At 35.9% G+C, this 23621-nt stretch overlaps 1 protein-coding gene and 1 long non-coding RNA gene across 2 annotated transcripts in view; both read right to left on the bottom strand.

Moving 5' to 3' along the window:
• The window catches only part of LOC116710420 (GTPase IMAP family member 7-like), an 80819-nt gene that overhangs the window by 553 nt on the left and 56645 nt on the right, over window positions 1-23621 (bottom strand). The window lies entirely within an intron of this gene.
• On the bottom strand, window positions 38-23353 carry LOC116731682 (uncharacterized). The gene is made up of 2 exons (XR_004341607.1): window positions 22031-23353; window positions 38-487 (listed from the first exon to the last, which is right to left on the bottom strand). It is a non-coding gene; the product is annotated as an uncharacterized LOC116731682 (long non-coding RNA).

Genomic DNA, 23621 nt, shown 5'->3' with positions numbered 1-23621 from the left:
TGCAAGACAGAGGACTGACTGACAATGTGTTTTAGAGGTTGGGATTTTTCTAACAGGTTTTCTATTTTAATGTTTGCCCTTTTAAGCTCGTCTCCCTGGGTAAACAGGATCATGGTGTATTTGGCAGCATCTTCTCCAAACATTGTCTGAATTATTTTCACAGTTTTTTCTTCTTCTGCTGTGAATCTGGTTGGTTGGAGAACAATCAGGAAGACATGAGGACCAGGAGCCGCCATGCTGATGGATTTAGTGATCTCTGTCATAACCTCTTTATTACTCTTATCTGTATCAAACAGACCTGGAGTATCAATAACAGCCAGATTTAGACCAGCAAAACTAGTAGTTTCCTTCTTACACTCTGATGTCACAGAGGAAAGACAGAGTTTAGACTCAAAAGCTTCCCTCCCTAAAATGGTGTTTCCTGCTGCACTTTTACCAACTCCAATTTTCCCAACAAGAACAATCCTGAGGTCTGGCTCCTTTCCAGCTGTTGAAGAATTAGAAAACAACAATAAACCAAAAGCAATTTTCATTTAAATTACTTTAGAGTAGAAACTAAAACGTTTTTAAAGGATTTTTTGCTCAGATGGGTTTTATTTTGAGAGTAACTAGACAGGAAAGTAGGCAATGAAAGAGGGAAGACATGCAGCAAAGGTCATCAGGTCAAGACTTGAACTTGTGACGTCTGTGTGGAGGACTAAGGCCTCCATGTGTGGGTTGTGTGTTACCACTGCACCACCACACCACCTCCACTGAAAAGGCTTTAATGATGTCAGTTACAAAATAATATGTTCATGGTTAGGTTCATTAATCTGGAAGAAAAATATAAATAACTTTAAAAAAACTATTTTTATAAATTTTGACCATCATTATTATTAAAGTTATTAAAATGTGTTTCAAGCTTCAGCTAATAGTTTCTTTAAAATGTTTTTATAATCAATGGATGTTGTTGTATATTTAGGCATCATCAAACCAAAGCAAACACACAAAGCAATTTAAATAAATCCTACAGATTAGTTAATACACAAGTTGCTCTACCTCTTGGTTTTTGTATATAGATCAGTTAAAATCCTTTCACACTCATACAGTATATTTTTAAATGTCTATTTTGTCCACAGACATTTTCTGATAAGTTTACATATTTTCTGTCAGATTCACTCTGACCAAACCATTAAAATACTTTATTTTCTGTAATTCAACATTATTCATAATTATACTGGGCTTAAAATTATCCAGTAATATTAGGTAATATTACTGGGGTTCAATATTGTATTTAATATTGGACCCAGTAAAATGTTGAATAATAAAATTTCTCTTCCATATGACAGAGTTTACATACAATCTAACAATAAAGCCAATTAAGACGATCAGTGCAGAACTAAAATGTTTTACAGTTAAAACAAGAAAAAATGACTCAATGAAGTTCGAGCAACATAAAAACACATAGAGCCAAATCACAGCCCTACGTTAAAATAAAAATAATCACAAAATGAGCTGAAACCAACATATCTCAAGGTATCAAATAGGGATGTTGTAAATGAATATTTTAGTAATCGAGTAATCTATTGATTATTCTTACGATTAATCTACTAATCGGATAAAAACCAAAACATTGGTAAATCTAATATAACAGCAGTTTTACTATCGCATATCAACATCAGTCCAATTTTTTATATTTGAGCTTCCCTAACAATAACTTCTCTGTAGTTTAAAAAATTAATTTGTAACAATAATAGCTAAGTTAACCTGAAGAAAAGTTATACAAAAATCTGAAATTATATTCAATTTAACTAGAAAATTTCGGAAGAAATTTAGCCGGGGCCTGCCAAGGCGCGCCCGTCGGGCATGGGCCCGGCGTCGTCACGCTACAAATCGGCGTCGACGCTAAAGAACGCCGCGACGTAATCAGTGGCACGCGGAGAATCGCAAGAACGTTAAGCGAGGCGGACGTGCACCATTCAGTATTATAAAGTAAGTATATCAGCTAAAATCAGCAGAAACGCTAATGTTAGCGTCATTGCTTTCATCAGCATGTGGGAAATCACTAGGATATTTTCTGTAATTGATTTACTCCATTCAGTATACTAAACATTGCTAAAAAGTAAAATAAATACCTAATAGCTTATTGCAGCTAAAATGCTAACGCTAATGAACCTTGCATTGAACTGTTTAGTAACAGTTCAATGCTCATAAACTGCAGGAAGGCAGTTCATTAGCATTTACCTAATGATTGTCACAAATATAAATTTTCAATAACGCACACACACAACATATTACAGTTTAAAAATATATATTGACCTTATGTTAAAGATTTCTACAAACGTTTTACAGGTAAAGTTTACAATGAACCAAAATTACAACATTTAAAGAATACCATAAATTTAAGAATCTAATGTCTCTGCAATAAAAAGAAATTGCTATCTTTTTTATTTTTAAACAACACCTCATATTGTTAAATAACTGATTTTATGTATTCAAGTTTTAAATATTACATTTGAGTTTGCATGGATGTAAAATTACTGCTCAGTTTAAAAATTGCGTTGTGTTCTGTAAATAAACAAAACACAAGCAAAATCAATAAACTATATGCATATTCCAGTATACTGCGTTTTGGTTTTACATCCATTCTATTTAAATGTAGTTTGTTTGTGCTTACCAATGTTTTCTGGCCGGATGTCTGGCACCGTTTTCCCCTGGTCAGTTCGTCGATGTCTGGTTTTAGTTCTATTCTGTGGCAATCCGCAAAACGGCGTGTAGGTTTTCGTCAGTAATGCGCGATCTGTGCTTGGTCTTGTTTAAAGTCATTATTGAAAACATCTGTTCGCACAGATAGGTGCTTCCAAACGTGGACAAAACACGAGCTGCATGGAGTCGAAGCTGTGGCATCAAATCAGGGGGCAGTAGACGGTAAAAGTCCTCGATTGAAACATCACGGGACTTCGCTCTTTAGCTTGTTAGCTTGTCGATCTTTCAGTTTTATTCGCTGGGAAAATTAATAATCAGCTTGAGGTGACTCTGCTGCACTCTAGTGGCGAGAAGCCGTAATGTTGGTTGGTAAGAATCGGAAGGCATTATGGGATATGTAGGTTGCAGTCAATTCGTGCTCAAAACCTATTTTAAGTCAATCAATGGGGCTGTAAAACGGTGGTAGGGGGGAGAGGGCGACATAAAATGACGTAGCCGGCCACATGTGGCCCGCGGGCCTTGAGTTTGACACATGTGCAATAGAGGATCTATCTGCTGCTCATGCAAAACAGTCTATTTTAATCCCATGTGTAATAGTCATTGGGTTAAATCAGTTATATAATGCTGAAAAAGCAAGTAGTTGATGTAAAAATATTCAAGGCTTTTATTTTGAAATGTTCAGTATGCTTCATTTCAGAGGGCCAAACTAATACCACGTGTAACAGTGCTTTGGATGAAAAAGTCACATAAAGCCAAAAACAGCAATTACCTGATGTAAAAATATTCAAGGCTTTTATTTTGAAATTTTCATCAAGCTTAATTTTAAATTGCCACACTAATCACATGTGTAACAATTGCTGGGTTAAATCAGTTATATAAAGCTCAAAAGAGCAATTTCCTGATGTAAAAATATTCAAGGCTTTTATTTTGAAATTTTTGTTAAGCTTCATTTCAAAGGGCCAAACTAATACCATGTGTAACAGTGCTTTGGATGAAAAAGTCAAATAAAGCCAAAAAGAGCAATTACATGATGTAAAAATATTCAAGGCTTTTATTGTGAAATTTTTGTTAAGCTTCATTTTAAAGTTCAAAACTAATCCCATGTGTAACAGTTACTGAGTTAAATCAGTTATATACAGCCCATAGCAGCAGGTAGTTCTAAAGGCCAGTTCAGTCCTGATCTGTTTCAACTGAGGATAGATAGAACTACAGCGATGCGTATTCGTAGTCCAAACCAGCAGCCAATAGCCTCTTGAGATCCGTTGCTATGGCAAATAATGGTCTCAGCAGGGTGTGAGCTCTGAGCTCTGAGCTCTCAAACACACAATTGTGTGTTTGAGCAAACACGTTTTACTGACAAAAAAGCATTGGAAACAAATCCTTCTTGTTCGGGAACCGTAATACATATTCGAAAAGCGTTTCGAGCGTATGAGAGGGCTATGTGTCTTCTGCGATAGTCCCGAGATTCATATCTGTACCTCACTCAGAACATTTACAGCGATGAGAGAAAGAAATGTTGTGCCCAGATCTGAAATTCTATTCAAATACATGGGAGAGAGCCTGAGACAGCCTCAGAAAATCCTGTCGCATGACTTTGCTCTGAAGCACCGTGACAGAAAACCGTACGGTCTAGATAAATTTCGAAAACATTTTACCGGAGCAGACAGGCGTATCAATGTCAGGACCGATTTTGATACCAATCGTGCGATATTTGTGGGCGTGATGGCGATTTCAAAAATGATTTGGGTTGAAAAAGTTGTCTTGATCTCTCACTCTAATCAATCAGAGAAGCACTGTAATTTTCGGAAAAATGAGAAACTTTGGGTCGCTTAGAGGCAAATTGTGGACAAACCGTAACTGGTATCGACGAGCCGTCTTCACTTTCGAAGAGATCACAGACGTATCTACAAAATGAAATTTGAATGGCATTTCTAGGTGAATTCGTGACGACACAGAAAATCCTCAAAAATAGGGTATTTCCAGGATTTTTCCCATTGACTTATAATGGGGTTTTTTTCGTAGTTTTTTGCGAATTATGTCGCCACGTTAACCCCAAATCCCACCAAAAATAATAGCTCCAATGGCGTGAATTTTCTGCACGTTTTGATACCTCATTTGTAGGTGTGCACCCAGCGGTATGAGCCGCATTAACGGTGACGGAAGAAAAATAAAGAAGAAGAATATTAAAGAGACGCTTCTCTCCGACAATAGTAATAGGTTCCTGCCATTGCTTTGCATGGCAGGCCCCAACTAGAAAATTCCTGAAGAAATTTAACCGGGGCCTGCCAAAGTGTGCCCGTCGGTTTGGACCCAGCGTTCTGATGCTAGAAATTAGCATCAATGCTAAAGAAAGCTGCAATCATATGAGGACAATGACAAGAATGTTGACTAACATGCACTTGCACCATTCAGTATGATAAAGTAAGTGCATCAGCTAAAATTAGCAAAAATGCTAATGTTAGCATCATTGCTGTCACTAGCATGTGGGACATCACTAGGATGTTCTCTATAATGGACTTACTCCATTCAGTATACTAAACATGGCTAATAAGTCAAATAAATAGCTAATAGCTTATTGAAGCTAAAATGCTAATGCTAATGAACTCTTCCCTAACCTCAGAGAAAAAGATAATGCAGAATAATATTATTGCACCGCCTGCGGCGGTGCACTAACCTCAGGGGCATGTTGAGGCTTTTATTTTGAAATTTTTGTTAAGCTTAATTTCAAAGGTCCAAACTAATCCCATGTCTAATAGTCATTGGGTTAAATCAGTTATTTATTGCTCAAAAGTGCAATTACCTAATGTAAGATTTGTCAAGGCTTTTATTTTCAAATTGTTGTTAAGCTTCCTTTCCAAGGTGCAAACTAATACCATGTATAACAGTGATTGGATAAAATCAGTTATATAATGCTCACAAGAACAATTATCTGATGTAAAAATTGGCAAGGCTTTTATTTTGAAATTTTTGTTAAGCTTCATTTCAAAGGGCCAAACTCATCCCATTTGTAACAGTGCTTTGGATTAAAAAGTCACACAAAGTCAAAAAGAGCAATTATCTGATGTAAAAATTGTCAAGGCTTTTATTTTGAAATTTTTGTTAAGCTTCATTTCAAAGGGCCAAACTATTCCCATGTGTATCAGTGCTTTGGATAAAAAAGTCACATAAAGCCAAAAAGAGCAATTACATAATGTAAAAATATTCAAGGCTTTTATTTTGAAATTTTCATTAAGCTTAATTTTAAATTGCCACACTAATCCCATGTGTAACAATTGCTGGGTTAAATCAGTTATATAAAGCTCAAAAGAGCAATTATCTGATGTAAAAATTGTCAAGGCTTTTATTTTGAAATTTTTGTTAAGCTTCATTTCAAAGGGCCAAACTATTCCCATGTGTATCAGTGCTTTGGATAAAAAAGTCACATAAAGCCAAAAAGAGCAATTACATAATGTAAAAATATTCAAGGCTTTTATTTTGAAATTTTCATTAAGCTTAATTTTAAATTGCCACACTAATCCCATGTGTAACAATTGCTGGGTTAAATCAGTTATATAGAGCTCAAAAGAGCAATTTTCTGATGCAAAAATTGTCAAGGCTTTTATTTTGAAATTTTCATTAAGCTTTATTTTAAATTGCCACATTAAATCCATGTGTAACAATGATTGGGTAAAATCAGTTATAAAAAGCCGAAAACACAAGTAGTTCTAAAGGCCAGCTCAGTCCTCCTCTGTAGTAACTGACAGTTCCACCATGTTGTAGTTCTGACATTCAGCTCAGACCTCTTTTGTAGACACTCAGTGTCCGCCATGTTGTAGTTCTAACCTTCAGTCATTGTAGTTCTAAAGAGCAGCTCACCTGTCGTGTGAGTGAGACAGAGACGGAGAGACAGAATTCTAACTGTTTGAAGCAGTTAGTTTTTCTGAACATATCTTTCTCTACATGCTGTCAATAGCATGTGGGATATCATTAGAATGTTGTCTGTAATTGACTTACTCCACTCAGTATATTAAACATGGCTAACAAGTAAGAAAATAGCTAATAGCTTATTTAAGGTAAAAGGCTAATGCTAATGAACTGCCTTGCTGCGCAAGGCAGTTCCCTAACCTGAGAGAAAAATATAATGCATGCTAATATTATTGCACCGCCTACAGCGGTGCATTAACCTGAGGGGGATATTGAGGCTTTTATTTTGAAAAAATACATAAGCTTCATATTAAATGATCACACTAATTAAAATGTCTAACAGTGTTTGGGTTAAATCCGTTATTTACTGACCAAAACAGCCTGTAGCTCTAAATGGCAGCTCAGCCCTCTGTTTTAACTGAGTATTGATTAGAACTACAGTGATGCGTATTTGTAGTCCTAACCAGCAGCCAATCCCCTCCTGTGTTCCGTTGCTATGGTTATCAATCCTCTGCTAACTGTCATGTGTGTGTGTGAGAGAAAGGTGGACAAAAAATTCTATCTTTGTGAGACACCCCATTGGTTTATATGGAAAAAGCAGTCCGAACAACTCCTTGCCGTTCAGGAACCGAGAGACGTATTGGAAAACCGTTTGAAGCATATGAGAGGGCTATTTGTCGTCTCCCATAGTACCGCGATTCATATTTGTAGCTCACTCACAGTAATTGCAGTGATGAGACAAAAATGGTGTATGCAGAGCACAGAAATTTTTCAGAAATACATGGAAGTGAATCTGGGAGAGCGTCAGTTATCCTGGCGCATGATTTCGCTCTGAAGCACCTTGACAGAAAACCGTAAGCCCTAGAGAAATTTCGAAAACATTTTACCGGAGCAGGCATGCGTATCGATGTCATGACCGAGTTTGATACCAATTGGGCAATATTTGTGGGCGTGAGGGCGATCTCAAAATTAATTTGGGGTCAAAAATTCTCTTCATTTCTCACTCTAAAAAAGCGGCAGTTGGTGTCAGTTAGGCTCTGCGTTTCGGCAGTTGGAAATTTGGCTCGTTTGACGCTTTTTACGTCGCCATCGTAAGTCCGATTCCTTATAAAAATAATAGCTCCCTTCTCGGCACCGAGCCGCACGTTTTGATACCACTTTTGTGGGTGGGCTCGCAGCGGTACGAGCCGCATTAACGGTGATGGAAGAAAAATAAATAAAGATATAAATAAAGATACTAGAAAAACAAAATTTCTGAAGAAATTTAGCCGGGGCCTGCCAAGGCGCGCCCGTGGGGTATGGGCCCGGCGTCGTCACGCTACAAATTGGCATCGACGCAAAAGAACGCCGCAACGTAATCAATGGCACGCGGAGAACCGCAAGAACGTTAAGTAAGGCGGACGTGCACCATTCAGTATGATTTAAAATTTTTGTCAAGGCTTTTATTTTGGAAGTTTTGTTAAACTTCATTTCAAAGGGCCAAACTAATCCCATGCGTAATAGTCATTGGGTTAAATCAGTTACATAATGCTCAACAGAGCAATTATCTGATTAAAAAATATTCAATGGTTTTATTTTGAAATTTGCAGTATGCTTCATTTCAGAGGGCCAAAGTATTCCATTGTGTAACAGTGCTTTGGATAAAAAAGTCACATAAAGCCAAAAAGCGCAATTACCTGATGTAAAAATATTCAAGGCTTTTATTTTGAAATTATTATTATGCTCCATTTTAAAGTTCCGAACGAATCCCATGTGTAACAGTGCTTTGGATGAAAAAGTCATAGAAAGCCAAAAACAGCAATTACATGATGTAAAAATATTCAAGGCTTTTATTTTGAAATTATTATTATGCTCCATTTTAAAGTTCCGAACTAATCCCATGTGTAACAGTGCTTTGGATGAAAAAGTCATATGCGGCCAAAAAGAGCAATTACATGATGTAAAAATATTCAAGGCTTTTATTTTGAAATTATTATTATGCTCCATTTTAAAGTTCCGAACTAATCCCATGCGTAACAGTGCTTTGGATGAAAAAGTCATATGCGGCCAAAAAGACCAATTACATGATGTAAAAATATTCAAGGCTTTTATTTTGAAATTATTATTATGCTCCATTTTAAAGTTCCGAACTAATCCCATGCGTAACAGTGCTTTGGATGAAAAAGTCATATGCGGCCAAAAAGACCAATTACATGATGTAAAAATATTCAAGGCTTTTATTTTGAAATTATTATTATGCTCCATTTTAAAGTTCCGAACTAATCCCATGTGTAACAGTGCTTTGGATGAAAAAGTCATATACGGCCAAAAAGAGCAATTACATGATGTAAAAATATTCAAGGCTTTTATTTTGAAATTTTCAGTATGGTTCATTTTAAAGTTCTGAACTAATACCACGTGTAAGAGTGCTTTGGATGAAAAAGTCAAATAAAGCCAAAAAGAGCAATTACGTCATGTAAAAATATTCAGGGCTTTTATTTTGAAATTTTCAATATGCTTAATTTTAAAGTTCCAAACTAATCCCATGTGTAACAGTTACTGAGTTAAATCAGTTATATACAGCCCATAGCAGCAATTAGTTGTAAAGGCCAGTTCTCAGTCCTGATCTGTTTCAACTGAGGATAGATAGAACTACAATGATGCGTATTTGTAGTCCAAACCAGCAGCCAATAGCCTCTTGAGATCCGTTGCTATGTTAAATAAGTTTCACACCAAGGTGTGAAAGTGTTAGTGAAACAGCCTGAGAGCCTCAGAAAATCCTGTCGCATGACTTTGCTCTGAAGCACCGTGACAGAAAACCGTACGGTCTAGATAAATTTCGAAAACATTTTACCGGAGCAGACAGGCGTATCAATGTCAGGACCGATTTTGATACTAATCGTGCGATATTTGTGGGCGTGATGGCGATTTCAAAAATGATTTGGGTGGAAAAAGTTGTCTTGATCTCTCACTCTAATCAGCGAGAGAAGCACTCTAACTTTAGGAAAAATGAGAAACTTTGGGTCGCTTAGAGACAAATTGTGGACAAACCGTAACTGGTATCGACGAGCCGTCTTCACTTTCGAAGAGATCACAGACGTATCTACAAAATGAAATTTGAATGGCATTTCTAGGTGAATTTGTGACGACACAGAAAATCCTCAAAAATAGGGTATTTCCAGGATTTTTCCCATTGACTTATAATGGGGTTTTTTTCGTAGTTTTTTGCGAATTATGTCGCCATGTTCATCCCGAATCCCACCAAAAGTAATAGCTGGAATGGCGTGAATTTTCTGCAGGTTTTGATACCTCTTTTGTAGGTGTGCACGCAGCGGTATGAGCCGCATTAACGGTTACGGAAGAAAAATAAAGAATAACTAGAAAAACAAAATTTCTGAAGAAATTTAGCCGGGGCCTGCCAAGGCGCGCCCGTCGGGCTTGGGCCCGGCGTCGTCACGCCACAAATCGGCGTCGACGCCAAAGAACGCCGCAACGTAACCAGTGGCACGCGGAGAACCACAAGAACGTTAAGCGAGGCGGACGTGCACCATTCAGTACGATTTAAAATGTTGTCAAGGCTTTTATTTTGGAAGTTTTGTTAAACTTCATTTCAAAGGGCCAAACTAATCCCTTGCGTAATAGTCCTTGGGTTAAAATAGTTATATAATGCTCAAAACACAAGTAGCTGATGTAAAAATATTCAAGGCTTTTATTTTGAAATTTTCAGTATGCTCCATTTTAAAGTTCCGAACTAATCCCATGTGTAACAGTGCTTTGGATGAAAAAGTCATATACGGCCAAAAAAAGCAATTACGTCATGTAAAATATTCAAGGCTTTTATTTTGAAATTTTCAGTATGCTTAATTTTAAAGTTCCAAACTAATCCCATGTGTAACAGTGCTTTGGATGAAAAAGTCACATAAAGCCACAAACAGCAATTACGTCATGTAAAAATATTCAAGGCTTTTATTTTAAAATTTTCAGTATGCTTCATTTCAAAGGGCCAAACTAATCCCATGTGTAACAGTGCTTTGGATGAAAAAGTCAAATAAAGCCAAAAAGAGCAATTACATGATGTAAAAATATTCAAGGCTTTTATTTTGAAATTTTCAGTATGCTTCATTTTAAAGTTCCAAACTAATCCCATGTGTAACAGTGCTTTGGATGAAAAAGTCATATAAAGCCAAAAAGAGCAATTACATGATGTAAAAATATTCAAGGCTTTTATTTTGAAATTTTCAGTATGCTTCATTTTAAAGTTCTGAACTAATACCATGTGTAACAGTGCTTTGGATGAAAAAGTCAAATAAAGCCAAAAAAGAGCAATTACGTCATGTAAAAATATTCAGGGCTTTTATTTTGAAATTTTTGTTAAGCCTCATTTTAAAGGGCCAAACTAATACCATGTGTAACAGTGCTTTGGATGAAAAAGTCAAATAAAGCCAAAAAAGAGCAATTACGTCATGTAAAAATATTCAGGGCTTTTATTGTGAAATTTTCAATATGCTTAATTTTAAAGTGTAAAACTAATCCCATGTGTAACAGTTACTGAGTTAAATCAGTTATATACAGCCCAAAGCAGCAATTAGTTGTAAAGGCCAGTTCAGTCCTGATCTGTTTCAACTGAGTATTCCACTATAGATAGAACTACAGTGATGCGTATTCGTAGTCCTAACCAGCAGCCAATAGCCTCTTGAGTTCCGTTGCTATGGTAAATAATGGTCTCAGCAGGTGTGAGCTCTGAGCTCTGAGGTCTCAAACACACAAGTGTGTTTGAGCAAACACACTTTACTGAAAAAAAGCATTGGAAACAAATCCTTCTTGTTCGGGAACCGTAATACATATTCGAAAAGCGTTTTAAGCGTATGACAGTTCAATGTGTCTTCTGCGATAGTCCCGAGATTCATATCTGTACCTCACTCAGAACATTTACAGTGATGAGAGAAAGAAATGTTGTGCCCAGATATGAACCGAGATGGGCTGTCACTCTAATTTGAAGAAAAATGAGAAACTTTGGGTCGCTTAGAGGCAAATTGTGGACAAACCGTAACTGGTATCGACGAGCCGTCTTCACTTTCGAAGAGATCACAGACGTATCTACAAAATGAAATTTGAATGGCATTTCTAGGTGAATTTGTGACGACACAGAAAATCCTCAAAAATAGGGTATTTCTAGGATTTTTCCCATTGACTTATAATGGGGTTTTTTTCGTAGTTTTTTGCGAATTATGTCGCCACGTTAAGCCCAAATCCCACCAAAAGTAATAGCTGGAATGGCGTGAATTTTCTGCACGTTTTGATACCTCATTTGTAGGTGTGCACCCAGCAGTATGAGCCGCATTAACGGTTACGGAAGAAAAATAAAGAAGAATAAAGAAACACTTTCTCCGACAATAACAATAGGTTCCTGCCATTGCTTTGCATGGCAGGCCCCAACTAGAAAATTTCGGAAGAAATTTAGCAGGGGCCTGCCAAGGCGCGCCCGTGGGGTTCGGGCCCGGCGTCGTCACGCTACAAATTGGCATCGACGCTTAAGAACGCCGCAACGTAATCAGTGGCACGCGGAGAACCGCAAGAACGTTAAGTAAGGCGGACGTGCACCATTCAGTACGATTTAAAATGTTGTCAAGGCTTTTATTTTGGAAGTTTTGTTAAACTTCATTTTAAAGGGCCAAACTAATCCCATGCGTAATAGTCCTTGGGATAAAATAGTTATATAATGCTCAAAACACAAGTAGCTGATGTAAAAATATTTAAGGCTTTTATTTTGAAATTTTCAGTATGCTTCATTTTAAAGTTCTGAACTAATACCACATGTAAGAGTGCTTTGGATGAAAAAGTCAAATAAAGCCAAAAAGAGCAATTACGTCATGTAAAAATATTCAAGGCTTTTATTTTGAAATTTTCAGTATGCTTCATTTTAAAGTTCTGAACTAATTCCACGTGTAAGAGTGCTTTGGATGAAAAAGTCATATAAAGCCAAAAACAGCAATTACCTGATGTAAAAATATTCAAGGCTTTTATTTTGACATTTTCAGTATGCTTAATTTTAAAGGGCCAAACTAATACCATGTGTAACAGTGCTTTGGATGAAAAAGTCAAATAAAGCCAAAAACAGCAATTACCTGATGTAAAACTATTCAAGGCTTTTATTTTGAAATTTTCAAGTATGCTTCATTTCAAAGGGCCAAGCTAATACCATGTGTAACAGTGCTTTGGATGAAAAAGTCAAATAAAGCCAAAAAGAGCAATTACATGATGTAAAAATATTCAAGGCTTTTATTTTGAAATTTTCAGTATGCTTCATTTCAAAGGGCCAAACTAATACCATGTGTAACAGTGCTTTGGATGAAAAAGTCAAATAAAGCCAAAAAGAGCAATTACATGATGTAAAAATATTCAAGGCTTTTATTTTGAAATTTTCAGTATGCTTCATTTCAAAGGGCCAAACTAATACCATGTGTAACAGTGCTTTGGATGAAAAAGTCAAATAAAGCCAAAAAGAGCAATTACGTAATGTAAAAATATTCAAGGCTTTTATTTTGAAATTTTCAGTATGCTTCATTTCAAAGTTCCGAACTAATACCACGTGTAACAGTGCTTTGGATGAAAAAGTCAAATAAAGCCAAAAAGAGCAATTACTTCATGTAAAAAATATTCAAGGCTTTTATTTTGAAATTTTCTGTATGCTTCATTTCAAAGGGCCAAACTAATACCATGTGTAACAGTGCTTTGGATGAAAAAGTCAAATAAAGCCAAAAAGAGCAATTACATGATGTAAAAATATTCAAGGCTTTTATTTTGAATCTATTATTATGCTCCATTTTAAAGTTCCGAACTAATCCCATGTGTAACAGTGCTTTGCATGAAAAAGTCATATACGGCCAAAAAAAGCAATTACATGATGTAAAAATATTCAAGGCTTTTATTTTGAAATTTTCAGTATGCTTCATTTCAGAGGGCCAAACTAATACCACGTGTAACAGTGCTTTGGATGAAAAAGTCACATAAAGCCAAAAACAGCAATTACCTGATGTAAAAATATTCAAGGCTTTTATTTTGAAATTATTATTATGCTCCATTTTAAAGTTCCGAACTAATCCCATGTGTAACATTGCTTTGGATGAAAAAGTCATATACGGCCAAAAAGAGCAATTACGTCATGTAAAATATTCAAGGCTTTTATTTTGAAATTTTCAGTATGCTTAATTTTAAAGTTCCAAACTAATCCCATGTGTAACAGTGCTTTGGATGGAAAAGTCAAATAAAGCCAAAAAGAGCAATTACGTCATGTAAAAATATTCAGGGCTTTTATTTTGAAATTTTCAATATGCTTAATTTTAAAGTTCCAAACTAATCCCATGTGTAACAGTTACTGAGTTAAATCAGTTATATACAGCCCATAGCAGCAATTAGTTCTAAAGGCCAGTTCTCAGTCCTGATCTGTTTCAACTGAGGGTTCCACTATAGTTAGAACTACAGCGATGCGTATTTGTAGTCCAAACCAGCAGCCAATAGCCTCTTGAGTTCCGTTGCTATGTTAAATAAGTTTCACACCAAGGTGTGAAGTGTTAGTGAAAGAGCCTGAGAGCCTCGAAAATCCTGTCGCATGACTTTGCTCTGAAGCACCGTGACAGAAAACCGTACGGTCTAGATAAATTTCGAAAACATTTTACCGGAGCAGACAGGCGTATCAATGTCAGGACCGATTTTGATACTAATCGTGCGATATTTGTGGGCGTGATGGCGATTTCAAAAATGATTTGGGCTGAAAAAGTTGTCTTGATCTCTCACTCTAAGCAGCCAGAGACGCACTCTAACTTTAGGAAAAATGAGAAACTTTGGGTCGCTTAGAGACAAATTGTGGACAAACCGTAACTGGTATCGACGAGCCGTCTTCACTTTCGAAGAGATCACAGACGTATCTACAAAATGAAATTTGAATGGCATTTCTAGGTGAATTTGTGACGACACAGAAAATCCTCAAAAATAGGGTATTTCCAGGATTTTTCCCATTGACTTATAATGGGTTTTTTTTCGTAGTTTTTTGCGAATTATGTCGCCACGTTAACCCCAAATCCCACCAAAAATAATAGCTCCAATGGCGTGAATTTTCTGCACGTTTTGATACCTCATTTGTAGGTGTGCACCCAGCGGTATGAGCCGCATTAACGGTGACGGAAGAAAAATAAAGAAGAAGAATATTAAAGAGACGCTTCTCTCCGACAATAGTAATAGGTTCCTGCCATTGCTTTGCATGGCAGGCCCCAATTTCGGAAGAAATTTAGCCGGGGCCTGCCAAGGCGCGCCCGTGGGGGTTGGGCCCGGCGTCGTCACGCCACAAATCGGCATCGACGCTAAAGGACGCCGCAACGTAATCAATGGCACCCGGAGAACCGCAAGAACGTTAAGCGAGGCGGACGTGCACCATTCAGTACGATTTAAAATTTTTGTCAAGGCTTTTATTTTGGAAGTTTTGTTAAACTTCTTTTCAAAGGGCCAAACTAATCCCATGCGTAATAGTCATTGGGTTAAATCAGTTATATAATGCTCAACAGAGCAATTATCTGATTTAAAAATATTCAAGGCTTTTATTTTGAAATTTTCAGTATGCTTCATTTCAGAGGGCCAAACTATTCCATTGTGTAACAGTGCTTTGGATGAAAGAGTCATATACGGCTAAAAAGAGCAATTACATGATGTACAAATATTCAAGGCTTTTATTTTGAAATTATTATTATGCTCCATTTTAAAGTTCCGAACTAATCCCATGCGTAACAGTGCTTTGGATGAAAAAGTCATACAAAGCCAAAAACAGCAATTACCTGATGTAAAAATATTCAAGGCTTTTATTTTGAAATTATTATTATGCTCCATTTTAAAGTTCCGAACTAATCCCATGTGTAACAGTGCTTTGGATGAAAAAGTCATATACGACCAAAAAGAGCAATTACATGATGTACAAATATTCAAGGCTTTTATTTTGAAATTATTATTATGCTCCATTTTAAAGTTCCGAACTAATCCCATGCGTAACAGTGCTTTGGATGAAAAAGTCATATACGGCCAAAAAGAGCAATTACATGATGTAAAAATATTCAAGGCTTTTATTTTGAAATTATTATTATGCTCCATTTTAAAGTTCCGAACTAATCCCATGCGTAACAGTGCTTTGGATGAAAAAGTCATACAAAGCCAAAAACAGCAATTACCTGATGTAAAAATATTCAAGGCTTTTATTTTGAAATTATTATTATGCTTCATTTTAAAGTTCCGAACTAATCCCATGCGTAACAGTGCTTTGGATGAAAAAGTCATATACGGCCAAAAAGAGCAATTACATGATGTACAAATATTCAAGGCTTTTATTTTGAAATTATTATTATGCTCCATTTTAAAGTTCCGAACTAATCCCATGCGTAACAGTGCTTTGGATGAAAAAGTCATATACGGCCAAAAAGAGCAATTACATGATGTACAAATATTCAAGGCTTTTATTTTGAAATTATTATTATGCTCCATTTTAAAGTTCCGAACTAATCCCATGCGTAACAGTGCTTTGGATGAAAAAGTCATATACGGCCAAAAAGAGCAATTACATGATGTACAAATATTCAAGGCTTTTATTTTGAAATTATTATTATGCTCCATTTTAAAGTTCCGAACTAATCCCATGCGTAACAGTGCTTTGGATGAAAAAGTCATATACGGCCAAAAAGAGCAATTACATGATGTAAAAATATTCAAGGCTTTTATTTTGATATTATTATTATGCTCCATTTTAAAGTTCCGAACTAATCCCATGTGTAACAGTGCTTTGGATGAAAAAGTCATATACGGCCAAAAAGAGCAATTACATGATGTAAAAATATTCAAGGCTTTTATTTTGAAATTATTATTATGCTCCATTTTAAAGTTCCGAATTAATCCCATGTGTAACAGTGCTTTGGATGAAAAAGTCATATACGGCCAAAAAGAGCAATTACATGATGTAAAAATATTCAAGGCTTTTATTTTGAAATTATTATTATGCTCCATTTTAAAGTTCCGAACAAATCCCATGTGTAACAGTGCTTTGGATGAAAAAGTCATATACGGCCAAAAAGAGCAATTACATGACGTAAAAATATTCAAGGCTTTTATTTTGAAATTTTCAGTATGCTTCATTTCAGAGGGCCAAACTATTCCATTGTGTAACAGTGCTTTGGATGAAAGAGTCATATACGGCTAAAAAGAGCAATTACATGATGTACAAATATTCAAGGCTTTTATTTTGAAATTATTATTATGCTCCATTTTAAAGTTCCGAACTAATCCCATGCGTAACAGTGCTTTGGATGAAAAAGTCATACAAAGCCAAAAACAGCAATTACCTGATGTAAAAATATTCAAGGCTTTTATTTTGAAATTATTATTATGCTCCATTTTAAAGTTCCGAACTAATCCCATGTGTAACAGTGCTTTGGATGAAAAAGTCATATACGACCAAAAAGAGCAATTACATGATGTACAAATATTCAAGGCTTTTATTTTGAAATTATTATTATGCTCCATTTTAAAGTTCCGAACTAATCCCATGCGTAACAGTGCTTTGGATGAAAAAGTCATATACGGCCAAAAAGAGCAATTACATGATGTAAAAATATTCAAGGCTTTTATTTTGAAATTATTATTATGCTCCATTTTAAAGTTCCGAACTAATCCCATGCGTAACAGTGCTTTGGATGAAAAAGTCATACAAAGCCAAAAACAGCAATTACCTGATGTAAAAATATTCAAGGCTTTTATTTTGAAATTATTATTATGCTTCATTTTAAAGTTCCGAACTAATCCCATGCGTAACAGTGCTTTGGATGAAAAAGTCATATACGGCCAAAAAGAGCAATTACATGATGTACAAATATTCAAGGCTTTTATTTTGAAATTATTATTATGCTCCATTTTAAAGTTCCGAACTAATCCCATGCGTAACAGTGCTTTGGATGAAAAAGTCATATACGGCCAAAAAGAGCAATTACATGATGTACAAATATTCAAGGCTTTTATTTTGAAATTATTATTATGCTCCATTTTAAAGTTCCGAACTAATCCCATGCGTAACAGTGCTTTGGATGAAAAAGTCATATACGGCCAAAAAGAGCAATTATATGATGTACAAATATTCAAGGCTTTTATTTTGAAATTATTATTATGCTCCATTTTAAAGTTCCGAACTAATCCCATGCGTAACAGTGCTTTGGATGAAAAAGTCATATACGGCCAAAAAGAGCAATTACATGATGTAAAAATATTCAAGGCTTTTATTTTGATATTATTATTATGCTCCATTTTAAAGTTCCGAACTAATCCCATGTGTAACAGTGCTTTGGATGAAAAAGTCATATACGGCCAAAAAGAGCAATTACATGATGTAAAAATATTCAAGGCTTTTATTTTGAAATTATTATTATGCTCCATTTTAAAGTTCCGAATTAATCCCATGTGTAACAGTGCTTTGGATGAAAAAGTCATATACGGCCAAAAAGAGCAATTACATGATGTAAAAATATTCAAGGCTTTTATTTTGAAATTATTATTATGCTCCATTTTAAAGTTCCGAACAAATCCCATGTGTAACAGTGCTTTGGATGAAAAAGTCATATACGGCCAAAAAGAGCAATTACATGACGTAAAAATATTCAAGGCTTTTATTTTGAAATTTTCAGTATGCTTCATTTCAGAGGGCCAAACTATTCCATTGTGTAACAGTGCTTTGGATAAAAAAGTCACATAAAGCCAAAAAGCGCAATTACCTGATGTAAAAATATTCAAGGCTTTTATTTTGAAATTATTATTATGCTCCATTTTAAAGTTCCGAACTAATCCCATGTGTAACATTGCTTTGGATGAAAAAGTCAAATAAAGCTCAAAAGAGCAATTACATGATGTAAAAATATTCAAGGCTTTTATTTTGAAATTTTTGTTAAGCTTCATTTTAAAGTTCAAAACTAATCCCATGTGTAACAGTGCTTTGGATGAAAACGTCATATACGGCCAAAAAAAGCAATTACATTATGTAAAAATATTCAAGGCTTTTATTTTGAAATTATTATTATGCTCCATTTTAAAGTTCCGAACTAATCCCATGTGTAACATTGCTTTGGATGAAAAAGTCATATACGGCCAAAAAGAGCAATTACATGACGTAAAAATATTCAAGGCTTTTATTTTGAAATTTTCAGTATGCTTCATTTCAGAGGGCCAAACTATTCCATTGTGTAACAGTGCTTTGGATAAAAAAGTCACATAAAGCCAAAAAGCGCAATTACCTGATGTAAAAATATTCAAGGCTTTTATTTTGAAATTATTATTATGCTCCATTTTAAAGTTCCGAACTAATCCCATGTGTAACATTGCTTTGGATGAAAAAGTCAAATAAAGCTCAAAAGAGCAATTACATGATGTAAAAATATTCAAGGCTTTTATTTTGAAATTTTTGTTAAGCTTCATTTTAAAGTTCAAAACTAATCCCATGTGTAACAGTGCTTTGGATGAAAACGTCATATACGGCCAAAAAAAGCAATTACATTATGTAAAAATATTCAAGGCTTTTATTTTGAAATTATTATTATGCTCCATTTTAAAGTTCCGAACTAATCCCATGTGTAACATTGCTTTGGATGAAAAAGTCATATACGGCCAATAAGAGCAATTACGTCATGTAAAATATTCAAGGCTTTTATTTTGAAATTATTATTATGCTCCATTTTAAAGTTCCAAACTAATCCCATGTGTAACATTGCTTTGGATGAAAAAGTCATATACGGCCAAAAAGAGCAATTACGTCATGTAAAATATTCAAGGCTTTTATTTTGAAATTTTCAGTATGCTCAATTTTAAAGTTCCAAACTAATCCCATGTGTAACAGTTACTGAGTTAAATCAGTTATATACAGCCCATAGCAGCAGGTAGTTCTAAAGGCCAGTTCTCAGTCCTGATCTGTTTCAACTGAGGATAGATAGAACTACAATGATGCGTATCTGTAGTCCAAATCAGCAGCCAATAGCCTCTTGAGTTCCGTTGCTATGGCAAATAATGGTCTCAGCAGGTGTGAGCTCTGAGCGCTGAGCTGTCAAACACACAATTGTGTGTTTGAGCAAACACATTTTACTGACAAAAAAGCATTGTAAACAAATCCTTCTTGTTCGGGAACCGTAATACATATTCGAAAAGCGTTTGCAGCGTATGACAGTTCAATGTGTCTTCTGCGATAGTCCCGAGATTCATATCTGTACCTCACTCAGAACATTTACAGCGATGAGAGAAAGAAATGTTGTGCCCAGGTCTGAACCTACATCGGTTGTCACTCTAATTTGAGCAAAAATGAGAAAGTTTGGGTCGCTTAGAGGCAAATTGTGGACAAACCGTAACTGGTATCGACGAGCCGTCTTCACTTTCGAAGAGATCACAGACGTATCTACAAAATGAAATTTGAATGGCATTTCTAGGTGAATTTGTGACGACACAGCAAATCCTCAAAAATAGGGTATTTCTAGGATTTTTCCCATTGAGTTATAATGGGGTTTTTTTCGCAGTTTTTTGCGAATTATGTCGCCACGTTAAGCCCAAATCCCACCAAAAATAATAGCTCCAATGGCGTGAATTTTCTGCACGTTTTGATACCTCATTTGTAGGTGTGCACCCAGCGGTATGAGCCGCATTAACGGTTACGGAAGAAAAATAAAGAATAAAGAGACACCTTGTTGGGTGTAGAGTAATAGGTTCCTGCCATTGCTTTGCATGGCAGGCCCCAATAATAATAATAATAAAGAAACTTTTCTTGGGAGAATAGCAATAGGTTCCTGCCATTGCTTTGCATGGCAGGCCCCAATAATAAAGAGGTAAGCTCACAAATATGATTATAAAAAATGTCTATATTCCAGCTTTTGGTTTATTTATTCATCTCCAGTCAGTTTAATAGATGAACTCTCACCTTCCCCAGACATTTATAGCTTTGTGTTCAGCAATAACAGCGACGCAGAAACATCTACCAGGTATGTAACGCCACCTAGTAGTGGCGACTGGGATGATATGACATTTATTTACCGGTTCGTCTGTAAAGCTGCACTTACGTTAATTATCTAAAACACAGCCGCCCGCAGTGTTCAGTTATCCGCTCACCTGTATAAATAATCCTGCAGCTCTTCTCTGCTGTTCACTCTGAACCAGAGGAGAAAAGCTACCGTACTGCAGGCATCGCGCCAGTCATTTTAAGGATACTTAGTGTTCCCCGAGAAACGACAAAGACCCAGACATCATCACCGATCAATAAAATCCTCCCAGGCCCAACTTGAAAACTGGACCTTATGCTGCTAACACTTAGCTTTCATTAACAACTCAGGTGGAAGTGAGAGAGCTGAGCAATCAAGTAACGACCCAGAACATGGTGCTAAATAGTAAAATATAAATTAACGAGGCTTCAAGTCAGATAAATTTTCCTCGTGGAATTTTAATAATCAAGGTACTCGAATCACTGGAGGAATCGTTTCAGCCCTGGTATCAAATGCCAGGAGAAAAGATGGGTTTTCAGAAGAGAAACAGTAAAAGACAAAACCAAATCCATGAGGTCAGAAATTCAACAAATTTGGAGCTACAGGATCAACTATAGTGAATTTGGTCACTTTGGCTGAAATATGTGGAATTTAGAGCCAAACATGTTGCAATGGCTGGATGTCTACCTTCACCATGCCACCACGGCCACGATCCCTACAGAAAATTGATTTGTGCTTTAAAGAAGATGAGAGAAACTTGTCAAGTCAAGTTTATTTGTGTTGCACATTTCAGCATCAAGGCATTTCAAAATGCTTCACATCATAAAAACACAAAAATACAAAATCATAAAACAGTCAACAATTGAATCATTACATTTTGTCAAGTGCCATCGTTTCACGTCAAAATGTTGATTAATTTTTCATTTATTATGTTTCTAAAGAAACTCTAACCCACTGGGTTTTTAGTCTAGACTTAAAGGCACTCAGTGTTTCGGCTGTTTGGCAGTTTTCTGGAAGTTTATTCCAGATTTGTGGTGCATAGAAGCTGAATGCTGCTTCTCCATGTTTGGTTCTGGTTCTGGGTGCATAACAGAACCAGAACCAGAAGACCTGAGAGTTCTGGATGGTTGATACACCAGCAGGTCTTTAATGTGTTGTGGTGCTGAGCCTTTCAGTGAACTAAATCACTGAACTCGTGCAAAAAGATAAAAGTTTATATGGGAATCATCACTGTCACTTGTTAAAGGCTAAATGTTGAGGCTGGAAGGTATTTTACACAAAGATACTTTTTAGTATTTTATATTTAATGAAAAATAATTAAAACAACTAAAATGTGGTATCAATACTAAATGTTTTTTTATTTTATATATTTTGCTGGTAAATAATGTTTGCCCCTAGAGATAATAATGTATAAAATCGTAAACTCTCCTTACCGAGTTTTTGATAGTTGGACATCTTGACTGTCTTCTGGCAGGAAGTTGATCTGTGATGATCTGTGGCTCTTGGTTTCTTTCCTGGTAGAAAATGGTTTAACTTTTTATGTTGATGCTGTTTTATAGTCTGGTTCCAGACTCCTCCCTTTGAGTCTGTCTGCTGATACAGTTACAGTCAGAACTACAGTATGTACAGTGGTGGTTTCTGATATGGGGGATATGGGCAACTGCCCAGGGTAGCATCTTGTGTGTGTGGAGGGGGGGGGCGGATTGCTTTGATAACGGCCCCTAACTGCAGCTGTTCATTTCCTTTTCTCCTCAGGTCACATAAAATACCTATGACTCTGTCTCTGGTTCAGGAGTGGCTTTACATGGGGAAAGTGAAATCTTTAGTCCATGTTTCACATTCATCTGTCAGTGGTGGCTCTTCTGGAACGGATTTCACTTGACAATCCTCTTAAGGCTGCTGGACTTTAACCACTGGTTAAAAGGCTCAGGAAACCTTTGCAGGGGTTTTAAGTTTTCAATAATAACATTTTTCACAGTATTGTAATCTTTTTTTTTATGACTTCATTCTCTTTAAGCCATAAACATCAAAATTACAAGAAAGGCATGGAATATATCACTATATGTAGTGATTCTATATAATATATGAATGGATTTTCTGAAATGTTGCCCTATTAAAGTGCAGTTTTAGAATTCAAGGACTTGATTTTTAACATTTAAATGTTTTTAGATTTAGCCTACTCGTATATTCAATAATGAACAAAGATTAACTAAAGCATAATGTGATTTTTAAAATAACAATTTGTGATTCAAATTGTTATTTTTATTATTTAAAATTATTTAATATGTGATACATTTTATTTTTATGAAATGTTTCAAACATGTTGATCAGTAATTAAGGAACAGAATATGAAGGCTGAATAAAGAGGGAAACCACTTGAGCCTGAGTCTGAGAGAAGCAGAACAACTTACTAGACCAGAGAAGTGAAAAAGTTTGCTGGATAACTTTTGCAGATATAAAAAAGAAGAAAATGAATGACAGAGAATACAATACTGAACAAATCAGAAGCAAGATTCCAATAAGCACCCTCAAGTAGACAGATGTAGAAAAACTATGGCATTTTTGGGCATTTTGATGAGTTCAGTTTCTGATATGCGGTTTTTCGTCTAGGCGCCACTCACACATGACGTGCCCACTCGCGTGCCTCTCTGGCCACAAACACGAACAAATAGGTTTTTAGTCTACATTTAAAGGAACTCAGTGTTTCGACTGTTTTGCAGTTTTCAGGAAGTTTGTTCCAGATTTGAGGTTCATAGAAGCTGCTTCTCCATGTTTGGTTCTGGTTCTGGATGCAGAGCAGAACCAGAACCAGAAGACCTGAGAGGTCTGGAAGGTTGCTATGACAACAGCAGCAGGTCTTTAATGTGTTGTGGTGCTAAGCCATTCAGTGATTTATAAACTAACAGTATTTTAAAGTCTATTCTCTGAGCTGCAGGGAGCCAGTGAAGGACTTTAGAACTGGTGTTATGTTCTCTATCTTCCTGGTTTTAATCAGAACACCAGCAGCAGCGTTCTGGATCCGTT

Source organism: Xiphophorus hellerii, chromosome 2, assembly GCF_003331165.1.
Source record: "Xiphophorus hellerii strain 12219 chromosome 2, Xiphophorus_hellerii-4.1, whole genome shotgun sequence".
NCBI lineage: Eukaryota > Metazoa > Chordata > Actinopteri > Cyprinodontiformes > Poeciliidae > Xiphophorus > Xiphophorus hellerii.
Note: the sequence above shows the minus strand (reverse complement) of the source record. Positions and strands in the feature narration are given on the sequence as shown.